At 36.1% G+C, this 17,287-nt stretch overlaps 1 pseudogene; it reads left to right on the plus strand.

Annotated features, from left to right (window-relative positions):
* Window positions 1–2,828: 2,828 nt before the first annotated feature.
* Window positions 2,829–3,666, plus strand: LOC114494437 (annotated as a pseudogene).
* The last annotated feature ends 13,621 nt before the right edge of the window (window positions 3,667–17,287 follow it).

Raw genomic sequence — 17,287 nt, forward strand, 5'->3', positions numbered from 1 at the left:
ACTTTGGGATTTTGGTGAAGACATTAGGTCACTACTTTAAGTTTGTATATAGCATTAAATAAACGTTTCCTTTCCTTTTCACAAATCTCTGGCATTGAGAGATGTCTTTCCTCCGGCGGTGGACATAACGGACCCGGGGCCTTCTTTCAATAATAGTATATCATCCCAGGCCCCCCTTGTTGTGTGTTCTGTAACACGAGGAAGTACGGTGCGTCCACCTATTCCTCCATCTTGCCGGAAGTCAGTTAATAATATTTTTACAAAACACTTTTTAAATTATATAATACTGATTCATCCAGTAACAATTTATTTAGCACCTATTATATACCAGCAACAGTTCTAGGTGATAGAATAGAGAAAGATAAAGTCTCCTTGCTTTGCTGAAGTTTACATTTTATTAGGATAGTCAGACTATGGACAATATTTATAATATTCATATAAAGTCAGCTTTTTTACAAATGTGTATGAAGAAAAGTAAATTTTAATGAGATGCCAGAGGAAATCAGTGGAGGCACTGATGAAGTGATCAGAAAAATATACTCTGAGAAGTTAATATTGTAGCAAAAATTTTAATGTGGACAAGTTTGACAGGACGATGAAAGATTGCTGAATATCGTGGCTGCTTGATCTGTACAAAATACTCTATATAAGTAGGTCTAGCTCTTGGCTGGTTGGTAATTCTTATTTTAAAGTGAAGCTAATTTTCAAAGTATACAAAATCCCTCTATAGTTAGAAAAAAAGAGTATCTTTTATGATTCAGCTGGTGAACAGACCGATATAGGCAAAATATAGCACATTACATCAGACTGTGTTATTTTTGTTTCTATTTCATTCTTTCTTGGTTACCTGGGAAGACAAGTAAGTGGGCAGTGAAAATCTATTTGTAAGAGTAAAATTAGATACAGAAAATCTTGAAAAATTTATTCATTCATTCAACTAATATTTATTGAACACTTACTGTATGTCAGAGCATGGTTTAACATTGGTTTTAATCAAAACACTTGCAATTTCTCCTGGCACTTTTTTAAAGCAATTGGCATAGTGTCTTGCACAATATAGAACCCCTATTAGAATTGAATGAATGAATGAGCAGAGAGAACAGTGGGTCTTTTATATCTTGCATGGAATAAAATCAATAGAGATGGCACTGTTTCCTAAAGGGTATTTTCCTTTATCTATCTAGTAAGTGTTTATTTAATTTATTGATAATATATTATATTTGTAATAGACCTTAGCCTACATACTACTTAATCTTTATTTAATAATTTAGACTTTATTTTAAAATGAAATGAAATTATTTTATTAATGGTAAAAGCATATGGGGTAAATAGAATTAACATGCTTAGAATAGGATAAAGATGTAATAACAGACATTTATTATGCATTGCTGTATTATGTGCTCGACATACTTGAATTTACCTAAGATAAAAGGAGAAATCTATTACAAAGCTTATAAAATAAGAGATAATCTTCATTGTCATTATAAAAATATAATATTCATTGAAGTTAATTTCAGAAAAAAGACTTGAATTTACCAACATTCCAACAAAGCTGGAGCAATACAAAGAAATGTTAAAATGTGCCATACCTTCTGTAAAGGGGAGACAGAGGTCTTGTCTAGTTGTGTTTGAACTTCCCCTGAGAATCATGGTAATCCAGCCTTAACCATACAGCCCAGCCTGCATTGTAATTCTATTTTGGTAATTTTTCATTCTATTTGGTGACATCTGATATGAACCTTGCAATCTTTACTTCCATTCTTAGCAGACAGATCCTGAATTCTACCATTAGATCTCCCCTTATGTTCTGCTACTTATATACCGTCTCATTGTTCATCCTCCCTTTTCCCAACCATGAAAATTCTTCAGTCCTACTCATCATACATGGCTGTAAGAAACTTCAGGGTCCTTGTCCTACTCTTGGAAACTTCCATTCCAATCTCCCCTGTCAACATTTTAAAGTAGATTAAAAATAGTCAAATTCTTCCTCAGCATAGGAGGACACAGAACTCCAGGCCTGACAGCCAAAATTCATTTACCCCTCATGATTTCCTTTTTATGGGAGATGAGGTGGTGTTACTAAAAGAAGGTTCAACAGAAAAGACAACACTACCTCCTGTTGCTTAAAACTCTGCATCTGCCATCTCTTGATCTTGTACTTCTCTCTTCCTGCCCTGACTGTATCTACACCTGACTTAACTGATATGCAGAACTGAATTCTAAGCAACAACTACTGCAAGAATAATGTGGCCAAGGATCAGGGAAGGAGAATAGTGTGTTCTTTGGAAACCACTTGGCTCCATTCACAGTAGCATAACAATGAATAATTAATGAACTGCCCTTTTATTCGTGAGGATAATAGCACTGGCCCAAGACTGGATATTACCTTTGAATTGCTTTTTGGAAGTGAGGAATGACTATACAGAATCTTCCCCAGCCCCTTGCTCATTTTCTTTTTATCAGCATGTTGCAGGTTGGCTGTGTGAGTAAGTGAAGTCTGTGACCATATAGCACATCAAGACTATGGTTTTAAATGTAAAGGTGGTGTTAAGGATGAGCAAAGAAGCAAAGAAAGCTGAGAGAAAGTAGTTGAATAGAGAAGTCAAACAATATTAAAGTAGATTTGCTGCCAGAAGGAGGCAAAATAGATTATTAAAAGGAGTATTAACAACTATTAAAGCATTAGAATCTCATGCAAGACTTGAAAATAAATGGTCACAACACAGAAATAATGATTGCATAGCTCTGATGGTCCCTAAGACTCTGTAATTTTACAACTATACATAAAAGTGGGTTCTCAGGTAACAAAAAAAATTACTTTTAAAAGAATGGGGAAAGTGATACATCCCCCACAATACCATGAGCCAAGCCGTCCGTCCTCCATTGCAACTGCTGGCAAGAGCTACACACAATTCAATGAGGGACCCTGTACAGGTTCTCCACCAAGGTCAAGAATGAGCTCCTATCCAACTATGACCCTCGGAAGGAAACAGAACTCCACAGCTAGATCAAGGGACTTATGGGCCTATTGGTCCAGACTCCCAGAAGCGTCTGAGGGATGGAATTATCCTGTGCACACTCATGAAGAAGCTGCAGCTGGGCTCATTCTCCAAGACAGACTGCTCTATGTGAAACTGGCACCAGTGAGAAAAACTCTCCAACTTCATCAAGGCCATGGACAGCTATGGCATGAACTCCACAGACCTGTTCCAAGCCAATGACTTATTCCAGAGTGGAAATTTGACACAGGTGCAGGTGTCTCTTCTGGCTCCAGCAGGGAGGAACAAGACAAAGGCAAGACTCGGTGGCATGGTCATCAGTATCAAATACTCAGAGAAGCAGGAGTGAAGCTTCATGACACCGCCATGAAGGTAGGCCAATGTGTCATTGGGCTCCAGATGGGCATCAACAAGTATGCCAGCCAGTCAGGCATGATAGTAAATGGCATGAGAAGATATCTATAGGACCCCAAGGACTATATTCTGTCACCCATGGACCACTCAACCATCAGCCTGCAAATGAGTGCCAACAAGTATGCCTGCCAGCTATGTGGGCATGACAGCTCCCTGGACCTGGTAGCACATCTATAACACCAAGGGAGGGATCGACAAGTGTGACAACACCTCCATGTCTCTGTAAATGGGGTCCATGCAGGGCACCAACTAGAGTGGCCATAAGCTTTTTGCTCCTATTTTGCTCCTATTTTGCTCCATACATATTTTGTATATGTATGGAGAAGTAAATATTGGTGAATCTTGCAGGGGAGAAGAAAAATAGTTTTCTTCTTCCCATCTTAGGTTATCTCTCTGAGGCCTTGTAAATTAGACTGGCAAAAGACAAATTAACAAAAATAAAAACAAACAGAAGTTTATTAATGTGTGTATTACACATATACATGGGAGCACCCAATGATGAGTAACTCAACAGACTGGTTAGAACTTGTGCTTGTATACCATCTTAGGCTAAACAAACAAACAAAAAAAAAGGTATTTTGAGCCTTTAGGTAAGGAAGACAAGTTATGAAAAGGTGACCAAAAAAAGTGTGGTAACAAGGGTCGTTTATTAAGGTTTGTTATGCAGATTTAAATAAATGCCTCCTCTGTAGATTAAAGTTATTGAGTCTTTGTGGCATGAGAAATTTATGTGGAAATTTATTTTATAAAAGGGGAACATGCCTATTTTTAGATCTTATCTTGAATCTGCTGGTATCAAAAGCCTTTAGCTCAAAATAATACATATTCCAAGGAGGCAGATTTTGGGTTGGCATATTCTATTATCCTTCAATTTTTACAGGCGAAGTGATGGGGCTTTCATGTTTCTCCAAACTTTGTAAGATTGTGGATTCATGGAATAGTGGAATAAATACCATGTGGACAAATCCTGCAGGTATAGGGAGTATCTAAGGATCCCTCTCCCCAAAGTCTTAGGATTCTATACCTCTTTGAACAGGAGGTATAAACAAGGAAGCTCCCATTCTTAGAGTATAACTTCTGAGAGTAATTCACTGTTAGAGTGTGTCTAACTCCATGAGACACACTCTAGCATCATTCTCACTTGAATAACATGATGTATTCAAGTGAGAGTGTTGCTAGCTCTTAGTTTGGTTGGACAACATATAAACAAACACTAGTTCTAAAGTATTTTCCGTATTTAGCAAAAAGACTTTTCTTGGCCAATGGAATAGAATCAAGTGACACCTAAATAATCCTTCCTATTCATCTCCAAAACTCCACCTTGTCTGATACCTGAAGAGCTGACAAGCTTCAGGTATAGAAAAAGTCATAAGCAAGGGGATCACTGTCTCCATAGAAAAAAAAAATATATATAATACATTATATGGGTAACCCTGGTTAACATTGTTTTTCTATACCCCAAATGAATGATCAAAATTAAGAAAAAAATGCCTAGAGCTTATTTCCAACACTATCACTTGAAATGTCAGTTCTTTGTAAGCAAGAAAATGCAAATTGTTATCTTACCATTGCATTGGGGAAGTGGAATTCAGACTTCTTTCTGACTTCCTTCTGTTTTTATTTTATCTGTGGGGATGCTCAGCCACTGTATTTTCCTTCTTGCTTGCTTTATTTTTCTCTCTCTCATCCTTTAAACTTATTTTTTTCATTCTTTATACCTTGACACCACCTCATCATGGTTTTCCTCACTTCATCCAAGATGGATTAAAGATTTCACAGTGCCTTTGTGACTACATCTTGTTACATCAACTATTCCTTATTTGTATATGAACAATTTTCTCTCTGTGGATTTGATCAGACAAGATGGTTTTCAAATTTTGTATTACATTTCATAAACAAGTCTTGAATTTTTCAGTTAATCCTGACAGACAGAAATCTCATTCCTATCTTAATATTCAATGTGAAAGTATTGTATTACTAATAATTTTGTACCTGAGCATACTGTATTAGTATTGAATCACACAACTGAACTATGAAATCCTATTAAAGCTTGTTTTCTCTTCATTGCACAAAAGACAGCATTGACAGCATATTTTGTCAACATTGAATCCTGTGAAAAAAGTGCTAAATTACATTTTTAATCCAGTGACACCATCTTGAATAACACGGTGTTCAGAATTTATCTAGGTATTATGAGAAAACAGTAGAATGCTATGTACAAACAGCTGTAGCTAAAAAAGCTTTTCTCCTGCTGTCCATATCGTGATTGAAACTCTCTTTCCACTGCAGACCTCCCACCATCATGTTAGCAGTCTGTGAAATTTCCCTTGCATCATTGAAATAGACTCTAAATGGGGTGTTCTTTAAAGACCACCCAGAAGTTACAGCCGATGTAAAATGCAACTGATTGGTCCAATTTGCATTTATATGTAGTCCAGTCTGGAACTAGGCCTATGTGGGTTTGAATGGTTTACTTCAAATAGCCTTATTTCCTATGGGTCAAAGTGGCAAGAAGAGTTGAGATCCCTTAGCTTTCTCTCTCCGAATTCTATCTACAGTTAGAATACCCATATAATTTATTATCCTCACTGAAACGCTTCCCAGAATTAAAAAGAGTGCTAAAAATAACTGCACTCCAAGTAAATTGCATCTGTTGAGACAAGGAATAAGGCAAATAGGGATACCGATGAAAGATCTACAATTCTAGAACCCCTTGCCCACAACGAACCTACTGGCCATCATCAAGGCATTGATATTCCACTAATAACACAGTGGTCAATGTTGCTCTGGTTTATTATTAGTATGTGATTGCAACCTATGTCGAGCATTGTCAAGTTAGTTAAATAATCATATAATGTAAATATTTTTATATATCTTAATGTCTTACTATTTTTCTATAGCAAAGCATTTTTGCCTATACTTAAACTCTACAAGATTAATTAAGAATAAATTGTTTCTCACTTTCTTCTTCTTTCTACTTGTATGGGAAGCTATGGCTAGGAAATACTGCAAATATTTTTTTAATCTCTTTCCTCTCCTCTGTGTATCCTTTGCATTCTTGTACATTGTATCTTCAAACACCTCATCTGTTTCTCTTTTACAAGCCAAGAGAATTAAATTATTAAAGAGTCAGTTTAAAATGTCAACAGAAAATCCTTTTCCTTCCTCTTCATTGATCTTGGGCCTTTTCAAGCCTCATCAGCCAAAATATATTTGCATACTTCATTTCTATTATCTGGAATGAAATAACTTGAGCTTGATACTAATACAATGTAATTTTAAAACAGAAATAAAACCTAAAATTGTTAGCATTATAAGAAGCTGCTGTTCTTGTGACAACATGCTGCTCTAGACATCGTGCTATTGAGATACATTGATCAATCAAATATTTATTTACTAAGTAACCCACATGTCAGCTCACCTAATGATGCAGGATGTTGTGGGCTGACTAGGGTGGGTAGGGCATCGCATGATAAGGTGTCACAAAAAGTCAGAGCATGGGTAGGATGAGGAAAGCCTCTACATGTGGGAGGGACCAGGAGCTGCAAAGGAAGATTGGTTATACGAAGTCTGTCCAGAAGGTGTCCAGTCATGTAATATGACAAATAGAGACATTTATTGAAGAAGACACAAGATACAAGAAACATTGAACTCAGGACAATGATACCTCAGTCCCCTTCAAAGTAGGCACCTTGGTACCTCCCACAGTTCTAATCACCATTGGCTGCCCTGTCACATTTACCTGATTCTCACCAATGATCTGAAATCTCTTCCCTTTCAAAGGTGTTTTAGTTTTGGGAAAAGCCAGAAGTGCCAAAATGCTAAATCTGGACTGTAAGTGGGCTTAGTCACCTGGGTGATTTGATGTTTGACCAAAAAACTGTGCACAAGACATGATGCATGAGCAGGTGTGTTGTCATGACCTAACTGCCGATAACCAGTTGCCTATATGTGTGGCCATCTGAATCATCCCAACAGTTTCTGTGGAGGAATGTTGAAGCTTGATGCAAAAATTGATGTAGATCCATTGCTCTACTTGCTCAGTCATTTTGAATGCAACATCCACACAGTACACAGATTCACTCAGTGGTGTCTACCACCCCCAGTGACTAGTACAGTGAAGTTGTCATTGTTCACACATCTGCATTCTAATCCGCTCTCTTCAGCTGCCAGGTTACATCAGTGTTACACTAATGGCACAAACCTTTCTTGTTATAATAACAATGGCTTTAGTTTTTTAGGACAGATCTCATATATGTAGAAAATACTGGGTGAGAAGTTAATATCAATTATTTATGGGTTAAAACAAAATAAAGGAAAATTTAATAAAATTTACAATATTGTATTTGTATTTCTGCCTGCATCTACTTATAAAATAAAATTTATTAAAGAGATACTGGATATTAACAAACTCACTTTGCAACTGAGAAAAACAGATTTCATCATCCAAAAATAATTTAGTAGAAAGTTTAAATGAGCTCCCCCCTTTTTTTTACTACATCATGTATTTCCTATTGGTTTCATGTGGGCTATTTTCATATTTAGCAGATGTGAATCTTCTCATTTTGATGGTAGCTACACCTCATAGACAGCAAAAAGAAAAGCAATCATCAAATGATAAAAATTTATCTATCTTAGATCTATAGATACTCAAAAACCCTTTGTCAACAACAAAAAAAATAGGACTGACTTGTGCTCAGTATATATAGATTCTTTTACATATAAAGGGTCCAATAAATATGTATTAACTTGAGTTTCTGGTCTAATTTGAAGCTATTATATATCTTCGTGGTTGATGTCATGTTTGTTCATGCTGACAAAATAAAAATTATTTGAAGCTTTCTACTTTTAAATATTTTATGATATGATCAATGTACTTTTTGTGGTGAAATACAAGAGGCAATGACAACCTGACTTACCAGTAAACAACTTTACATTTTACTTTAATTATGACTCACAAATCTTTAATTATGTGTGTAGGGATGACCAGCAAAAATAATTGTCAGCACTTACCTTTGATGTTAATGTACCATATTGCCTTGTGTAATTTAAAATCAATGCTCATAATTGTTATATTTCAGATGTGTAAAATATCTTTAAAAGAGTCATCAATTATCATCCTGCAAAATGCTACTTTATTAAGCATTTTGAGATGTAACTGGTACTGTCCTCTCTGCCTATACCCCCCTATCTCTGTTTCCCAACAGCGAGCTTAATGCAGTTGTGGAGACAGCCAGTTTATGCACAATTTTCTATGTATCTACTCAACTACCAGACTTACTTGGCTTAATTAAGGCCACAAGTTCAATACTTAAATCATGATGTTGTCCTGAGGAATCCTCTTCAACTGCCTAAAGTAGAACAATTTATTCTTTTATCTAATTAATAGGAAATAATCACACAAATATTTGAATTAATTATTCATATCATAAACATATGAAGGTAATGTCTTGCATCATCAGATCCCTGTTTCTACATTCTTAGAAATGAATTTGATGTTTTTTACCTTGGAATTGTCTCGGTTTTTTTGCTTCATATTATATACCTAATACTAAGCCTAGTGCCGAGCACAGAATAAGCATACTAGAAGATTGGTAAAAGAACACTGAATGTTTATCTCAGCATTCATAATCCTCTCAATATTAGAACATGTGTACCAGTATTAGAGTATATACGGTGCAAACTCTCAGTACTGGATAGATGGGTGAAATGGCAAATGGCTGAATGAAATTTATGAATCACTCATGTTTGAAAATATATAAACTATTTAACTTCTACTTGTGAATAACTAGATGCCATAATTAAAATGTGAGCTCAACAATAATTTCTGCACTATCAGCAAATATTTTTAAGCTCCAGCCTTCTTATTTCAAGCAATAGTAAAATTCCAGTGCAATAAGTAATGTGTGTAATTTCTTGGGTGTCATTGGGCTAGCATTTGATTTTGACTACTATATACTGGCTTATGACTTTTTTGGCTTATGACTTTTAACATATATAAAATGGTAGCATTCCTAATGATTCTTAGAAAAAGTTCTAATGAGGAAGATATATTTTGAATGTTATTTATACTCTATTAATAATACACCAGATGACCCTGAATGAATTGATTGATTTTTTTCCTTGCTCTTAGCTGGGACCATTTTAGACCATTTGTATGACACTGTAAGAAACAGACCAGCCTGTTTTACTATTTGTTATAGCCACCTGTTTATTAAGTTAGAGAACTAAAAAAAATAAAAGAAACCTAGCAAATGCTGGACCCCAGTTTTTCCTACTGCTTAGGTCATGGATGTTCGTGACTGCTTACATTTTCCCACTATCTTAATTTTAACCTAGCTCTTTTTTCCCCACTTCAAACATTTTTATTTAAATATATTTTAAGATATGTTAATATTCATGTGAATGTAAGTGAATATTATATTGTCTTTCTTTTAATTTTGCATGTTCAAGGCCATCAGGTTTCTCTCTGTCAACACCAACAATTTTAGCGAGAATGATAAATACAAAAAATGTGGAAGACAGTCCTGGACATGTACTGATCAAGGCAAGTTGATTTTGAAGTTTTACTCCCTAATAGCAGCTTTGTTGATTTGATTCTTTCTCAGAAAAGACAGTTACATTTTAAAATCCTCATTCGTTAAGAATCCTGGCTATGTAAACCAGTATCTTATCATAGAAAAACTTAAGCATAATTAAAACTGCACTATTTAGATCTATTTTACTTAAATGATTTTGTAATATATGAAAACAAATATCAAAAAATGCCCTAAATTAATTAGTGTGTATAAAGACTCCTAAACTTAAGCAAAATTTAACAATAGATATTTCTTAGGATACAAGTAAAAAACTATTCTATGAAAAAAATGATAAGAATGAACAGCCAATTTCTTCAAAGAGAGTATTACGCAGTACACGTGACATGTAACATCTAAACCATTTATAGCTAGAATTTTTAGTATTCAGGGCATTGCATAATTCTTATCCATGTCAAGACATATTAGAAAATTTATTTCTCATGTTGTAGAGAGATAATAAGAAAGCTTTGGTTAACATTTGGAATCAAAGTTTAAATACATCTTCCAATACCACTGGTCCTCCTGTGGATCTTGCTCTCTTCTCCCTTCATACCAGGCCCAGCAGAAATAATGTCGGCTTGTGTGGTTGGTAGGGTAATAATATGGGTGTGATCATTTATAGTTTTAATTTGAACACTTTACCTAAAATGTCATATGGTGTGCTTGAGCATGATATTGTTGTGTTACAGCATTACATGCTTATGATGTTGTAATAAAAGATTTTGTAATAAAAAGGGTCGCTATTTGTGGTAGACCTTGTATGTTCATAACTCAGCTTGATCTCAGAGTATCTTGTCCACAACTTCTGCACACTACAGAAGCAAAACTGGGCCTTTGAGCATGGTATTCACTCTCGCAACAGGAAGAAACTTAATGAAAAGAAGGGTCTCACAGCTCTCAGAGGAAAAAGATTTTTAAAATTCAAAAAAATGTTTTTAAAAATTGAAATAAAACAGTTTGATTCAGTTTTCTGGACTCATAGTTATCAGTGCCAGATCATTACTGCAAAATTATTGAACCCAAAGCATGTTATTGTTAATTTATTTTGAACCACCCAGGAGAAAATCCTCAGAAAGTACTTCTTTCCTACTTGCCCAGGAAATACCTGAGTTGAAGAAAAATCAGCTTCATCAATAAACATATGTATGCATGTGCCAACATAAAGGTGGCAAACTATTAGATTCTCTCAAATCTGTACAAAAACAACAAAGTTTGCAGCATACTGAGCCTCCTTGCAGTCTGAGTTTTCCCCACTGGGGTTCTCTTACTGACAAGAAGCTATGATTTGTGTTACCCAAAAATGTCAGCTCCTAATTTGGATGAAGCTGAGATGAATTATACATAGGTCATTAGAAGCAGTGTGGTCCACAGTAAATGAGGGATCTCAACAAAATTCAACCACTGATGTGCTGAGTGCTTTGAATAAGTCAATCAGCATCCATCTGCCTCAATTTAAGCATTTAAAAAATGTGGGTGTGTGGAGAACTAATTATTAATGTATGCCTGTAAATTATTTTGAGCTTCTCTCTAAAAATGTTGAACAAAGAGAAAATATTCCTTTTGTCTATAATTATCATTAGTTCTATGTCTATAAGTATCATTATTGTGTTTTCTTTTGGGCCAAATGTTTCTCCTCCTACATTTTTTGCTGGCTCCCTACAACCTTGTTGCCCAGCTGTTCCTGCTTGATTTATTTTATTTTGTTCTTAAGAAGGTAATTAAAATTATATGATATATTTTATTGTATTTTTTCTATTACCATTTAGTCCCCTTATACTTCCAGCCCCTCCCCCCCACAATCGCCACAGTATTGTCCATGTCCATGAGTCCTTTTTCCTTTTTGCTCAATCCCTCCACCCCCTAATCTGCCCTTCCCCACTTTAGCTGTCATCTGCCCCTCTATCTGTGAGTCTGTCTCTATTTTGCTTATTAGTTTAGTTTGCTCATTAGATGCCACATGTGAGTGAAATTGTATGGTATTTGTTTTTCTATGACTGGCTTATTTCACTTAGCATAATATTCTCCAGCTCCATCCATATTGTCACAGAGGGTAAAACTTCTTCCTTTTTACAGCCAAGTAATATTCCACTTGTGGAAATGTCCTGTATATCCAAAGGAACCCAAAACACTAATTTGAAAGAACATGAGTACCCCTATGTTCATTGCAGCATCATTTACAATCACCGAGATATGGAAGCAGCCCCAGTGTCCATCAGTTCATGAGTGGATAAAACAACTGATTTATTTCCTAAATGATCATTTCTAATGATTTCCTGGTCATCTCTTATAAAATAGTTTGTATCATTCCCTATCTTGAGAATTAATGAAAAAAGAGCTCTGGGGTGGGGGGGGGGGCAGTTACTGGTGTGTCTACGTCATGATAACACTTAATGTCCAGCAGTGGGAAAGTTCCAGTTAAGGAGGGCATAGTTACTTCTCTTCCCTGGAACATAGCTGGGGAGGAATTGAGCCTATTCCCTGATTCTACCCGGGAGTTACATAGCTGTGACTGAAATTAAATATGGATACGTTTCTCAATATGTGAATTCTTACACTCTTATAAACAAATTTAGGCATATGCTAGGACTTGGGCTAGAAATTTTAAAAAATGGTACAGGATGATTTAAAATCATGAGACAGACAGTGATAGGTAGTTTAGCTAAGAATAGCCGAGGGTTACAGAATTTTTAAGTTCTAAGGGGAGGAAACACTGAGCTAGAATGGCAATTAGATGAAATCCAACATCCTGAAAGCCAAAGGCAGTTAAGATAGCCTGTCAAAAGAAATGGTTGAGAGAATAATACCAGGAATTCTAGACTTGCATGGACCCAGCATCTTACAAACACAGTCTGCTGGTAACAGAGAAGTACAACTAGAGAATAAAGGTGAGTTGTTCCATAAAAACACATCATCTCACTCTACCCATTGTGGCTCAGTTGGTTGGACATCATCCCACAAAATGAAGGGTCACAGGTTTGACTCCCAGTCAGAGCACATGCCTGGATCATGGGTTCAGTCCCCTGTTGGGGCACATGCAAGAGGCAACTGGTCTATGTTTCTCTCTCACATTGACATTGCTCTTTTTCTCTTTCTCCTTCCCTTTCCCTCTCTCTAAAAATGAGTAAATATTTTTTAAAATTTTTAAATGTATCATTTCCTCTGCAAAAGCAACTTTCAAAAGACACACTTCATCTTTACACTGTTTAAATCTATGGTAACTAAAAGCCCCATTTTGCATGTATTTTCAGCAAAAATAAACAGGGTTTTTGTATAATACTTTCATATGAAGAAATATAGCTAGAAATAGCAATAGTAATACAAGTCCATTATTCCTGAAAAATGAAATTATACCTACATTCCCAATTCATCTTTCCAGGAAGTTTTGAGGAAACATTGTATAGGGGGAGAGAAACCATTATAACCAACACTACTGAAGAGATTCAAGTAGCAAAGACTTTAAAAAACTAAACCCTAAGCAAGGAAACTTAGTCTGAGGCACAAAGAAAAATAAGAAAAATAACATTTTCATAAACCAAAGTCTGCTTGGCTTGGACATTTTGCAAATGGAAAACAGTGTATTATATTAAATCTTAAGTTGTTTATTTAAGGTTGATATTTTACATTTTGAATTTACACCACCCCCATTTCATAAACATTAATACAAGTCTGTGTAACTTTTTCTTTCCTCATCCTTATACCAACATGAAAGCTAAATAGGAAAAACCAACCCAGCCAACTACAGGTAACTTCATTTATTCTTGTCCATGTTTCAATATGAAATATTAGGATCATGGAAAGAGAAGGGTATGGGGGGAAAGCAGAACTAGGAATAATAGTGAACAATGCATATCGGTTGAGGATCTGGTCAAGACCAATCAGCAACTGACCAGCTGTCACCCATAATTGAAAATATTGGAGCTGCCCAATTCTGAGTACTCTCATCCATGGCAAAACCCCCAAGAATGCCAGCTGTCATTGTTTTGGCACAGGTAGTATTGTTTCTTCTCCAGCCAGGCCCACACATATCCTTTGCCTCCTGAGTTATTTTTATAAGCCAAACAGCCCCTCCTACGGCTCTCCCTGCTTACGCTGAGGTTCAGTCCTTTTGAGATTTCCTACCTAACTGACATATGAATATGAATATGAATATGTCAGTGATAATAAGCTAAAATTTACTAGACATGAGAAGAATTATCCTATTATTATAACCATTAGTAATAGTGGTCTAAAGGTAAGATGAAAGAGATTCTTTGCAGGGTCTCCACACACAGCCATGCAACTCAGGCTGCACACCACACCACACAACTCTGTGACACAACATTCACATGGACTGTGGTGTGAACAGTGCCCCCAGATGTGGCTCTTTTCTATGTGTGCATAGAAGTCCAGAGTATCAGTCAGATGAAACGGATTTTTCTCAAACATCTTCCTAATATTCTTCTTCAAAATGCATGTAAATAATTATTTTTTATTTTCAAGTCACACAGAGTACTTCTGTAGAATACAATTTCCATATTCTTTCATGATACATTATTAAAAGAACTGAAGATGGAGAAAATCTCAAATACCTGATTTTCCTTACCAAAGAGAATATTTCAAATAGAAGGAAAGGTTTTTAGTTTGTCTTTCAGCTAGCGTATTCACCAGAGCTCAGTCAAACTCCTCTTCATTTTTAATTGCAAATGTACAAATTTTCTTTTCTGAAAAGAACATTTTAATTATGTAAAAAGTCTTCATTATGTTATGTCGAGTGGCAATTTTAATTCATTAGTTTAAATCATTTCAAAGTTAAACAGTTCTATTCACATCTATTAATCTTAAAAGGGCAAAAAATGATTGAATTTTTTATTGGATTTAGTTTGCCTTTTTCCCAAATTGAATGTGGGTCAATTGTTTGCAGGTGCTATTGTGAATCTAAAAATGCTATGTTAATGATGATCCCCTATTATATTTAAGAAAGTAAAGAACCCTGGGAGTGACTTATTTCCTTTTTTTCTACTCCCTCAAGCAGCACTGAAAAGAGGGAAATCACAAATATACAGTGGTACGTTGGTACTCCTTGTTAATTTGTTCCAGAGCTAGTGACGAGTGCCAAAACCAGGCGAGTACCTAACGATGTAGCATTTTCTCTTGTGGGGCAGTGTCATGACTCACATGTTCTAGCAAGTGCAATGAATCCCAAGAAAGCACCGAGTGCTGAGACATTTTTTTTTCTCAAGCATGGGAACTTGGAACAGAGTACAAGTTGCCAGAGGGGAGGGAGAAGGAGGATAATGGTGGAAAGAAGGGGAAGGGACTAGACAAAGAACATGTATGAATGACCCTGGACAACAGTGTGAGAACTAACTGTGGGACCAGGGGGTGGGATGGGTGGAGGAGAGCAAAGGGGGAAAAATTGGGACAACTGTAATAGAATAACAATAAAAAAAATGATTTAACAACAAAAAATGTGACGAATACAAGGTTTGACGAGAACCGATGTATGACTGTATGAAGAATCTCATTGACACCCTCCAGTCTGAAGGATGTGGTCTGGTGAGAAGGAAAGCAAGCTAATGAGGCAGAGGATGTAGATTGTCCTAGACTGGAAATCCTTTTCCCCACAATAGAGAGATCATAACATATCCAAAAAGCAAAAAATAAAAAAACAAAAACAAAACCCTCCCTAAATCACCAATTTGTTTCTGTGTCTCACTTGAAGAGAAACTCAGTAGAGACTTTGCAAAAGTAATTGTACTCACTGCAAAGGCTTAGCAAAATTGAATAAGAAAGGGCAGAAATAAAAACACATTAAAAGGTTAACCAACCTGGTGAAAGGATATTAGAAAATTTTATGGGAAAATCACCTGCTTTGTTGCACTTAAATAGCACGAGAATTATCTGGAAGAATTCCTAAATTTTTACTTCTTCTACCTCCAGAAACAAAGGAAAGGAAACAGAGGACAACTGGAAAGAGAAAGGTGGATGAGGGCTGTGGGAGTGAAGGCCTGGTGGAACAGGGTCTGGAACACCAGGACATCTCCAGGGCGATGGGAAAGACACCTGATGCCTACAGCCTCCCTGGGGTACATTGGAGGGTTCTCTATATATCCCATGGCCCAGCACACTTCCTGACACAAGACCTTCTTCTGGGTTTCTCTTGCCCCAACACTCAGTAACATGGGGTTGGGTGCTGAGAAAACTCAAGCCTAGCTATCTTCTCCATGTGCCTATTTGGCCTGAAGAACCGGTCATAAATGTTTGACTCCCACCAAATTACAAAGGACAGCATAATCAACTGCTGGCTCAATGCTTGCCTCATCAGCAAAGGAAACACACCAGTCTGAGTCCTGCCCGCAAAATTTTCCAGACAAGAAGTGACCACAGATCTCTCCATTTTGCAAATAGCTCTTAATTTTCTAGATCATTCTTTTGAGTACCTCCTCACCTGGACTGAGGAAAAGGAAATATTCCCCTATCCTCCCTTTTCTTTCCCTTGAATAAGAAGAAAATAAATGCCATAGTATTCTCTACTCTTAAAAATTTTCTTCAAAGAATCCACTTCACAAGTCTCCAGCCCCCTCTAATGCAGACTAGAGTTAACTGATGTTCACAGATCTATATGACTGCCTGCTAAGTGCATGCTACAAAGATGTACCTAGCACATTTATTTAGATCATGAAGTACTTGTCCATTGACCCCAACTTTGAGGTTTAGCCAATGTTCTGAACTATTAGAAAAAGTCTTATTTACTTTAACTTCTGTAATATTTGAAATACTTTGCTTATAACGTTTGTTTATGGCCATATATTTTGGGTTGGTTTAACTCACATTTGGTAAACTAGAATGCCTTGCTTTTCTTCAAAGACTGGGAAAAATAAAGAACCTAGCTACATTTTGTTATGACAGAGGAGCCATAATTTGAGTGTTTTGGTTTAATGGTTCACTGAAATGTCAAGCAAGAAATTCTCTACTTTTATTAGTTAAAACAGCCAATTATTGTTAACTTCAATTTTAAAGCTGTATAAATTGAGCCTTCTCCCATTATTCCAGATATTATTATTTCTCCCATTATTTCTTTTAAAATACCAAATGAAGTAAGATATAGTTAGGTCTATTAAATGTACCTTCTAAATGCCATACTTTTTGTCTTTTTTTTAATCCTCACCCAAGAACTTTGTTTTATTGCTTTTAGAGAGAGAGAGAGAGAAACATCGATGAAAGAGAGAAACATCCGTTGATTGCCTTCTCATATGCTCCCCGACCAGTGATTGAACCAGCAACCTGGTTATGTGCCCTGACTGGGAATTGCATTGC

This window comes from Phyllostomus discolor, chromosome 3 (genome assembly GCF_004126475.2).
Source record: "Phyllostomus discolor isolate MPI-MPIP mPhyDis1 chromosome 3, mPhyDis1.pri.v3, whole genome shotgun sequence".
NCBI classification, from domain to species: domain Eukaryota; kingdom Metazoa; phylum Chordata; class Mammalia; order Chiroptera; family Phyllostomidae; genus Phyllostomus; species Phyllostomus discolor.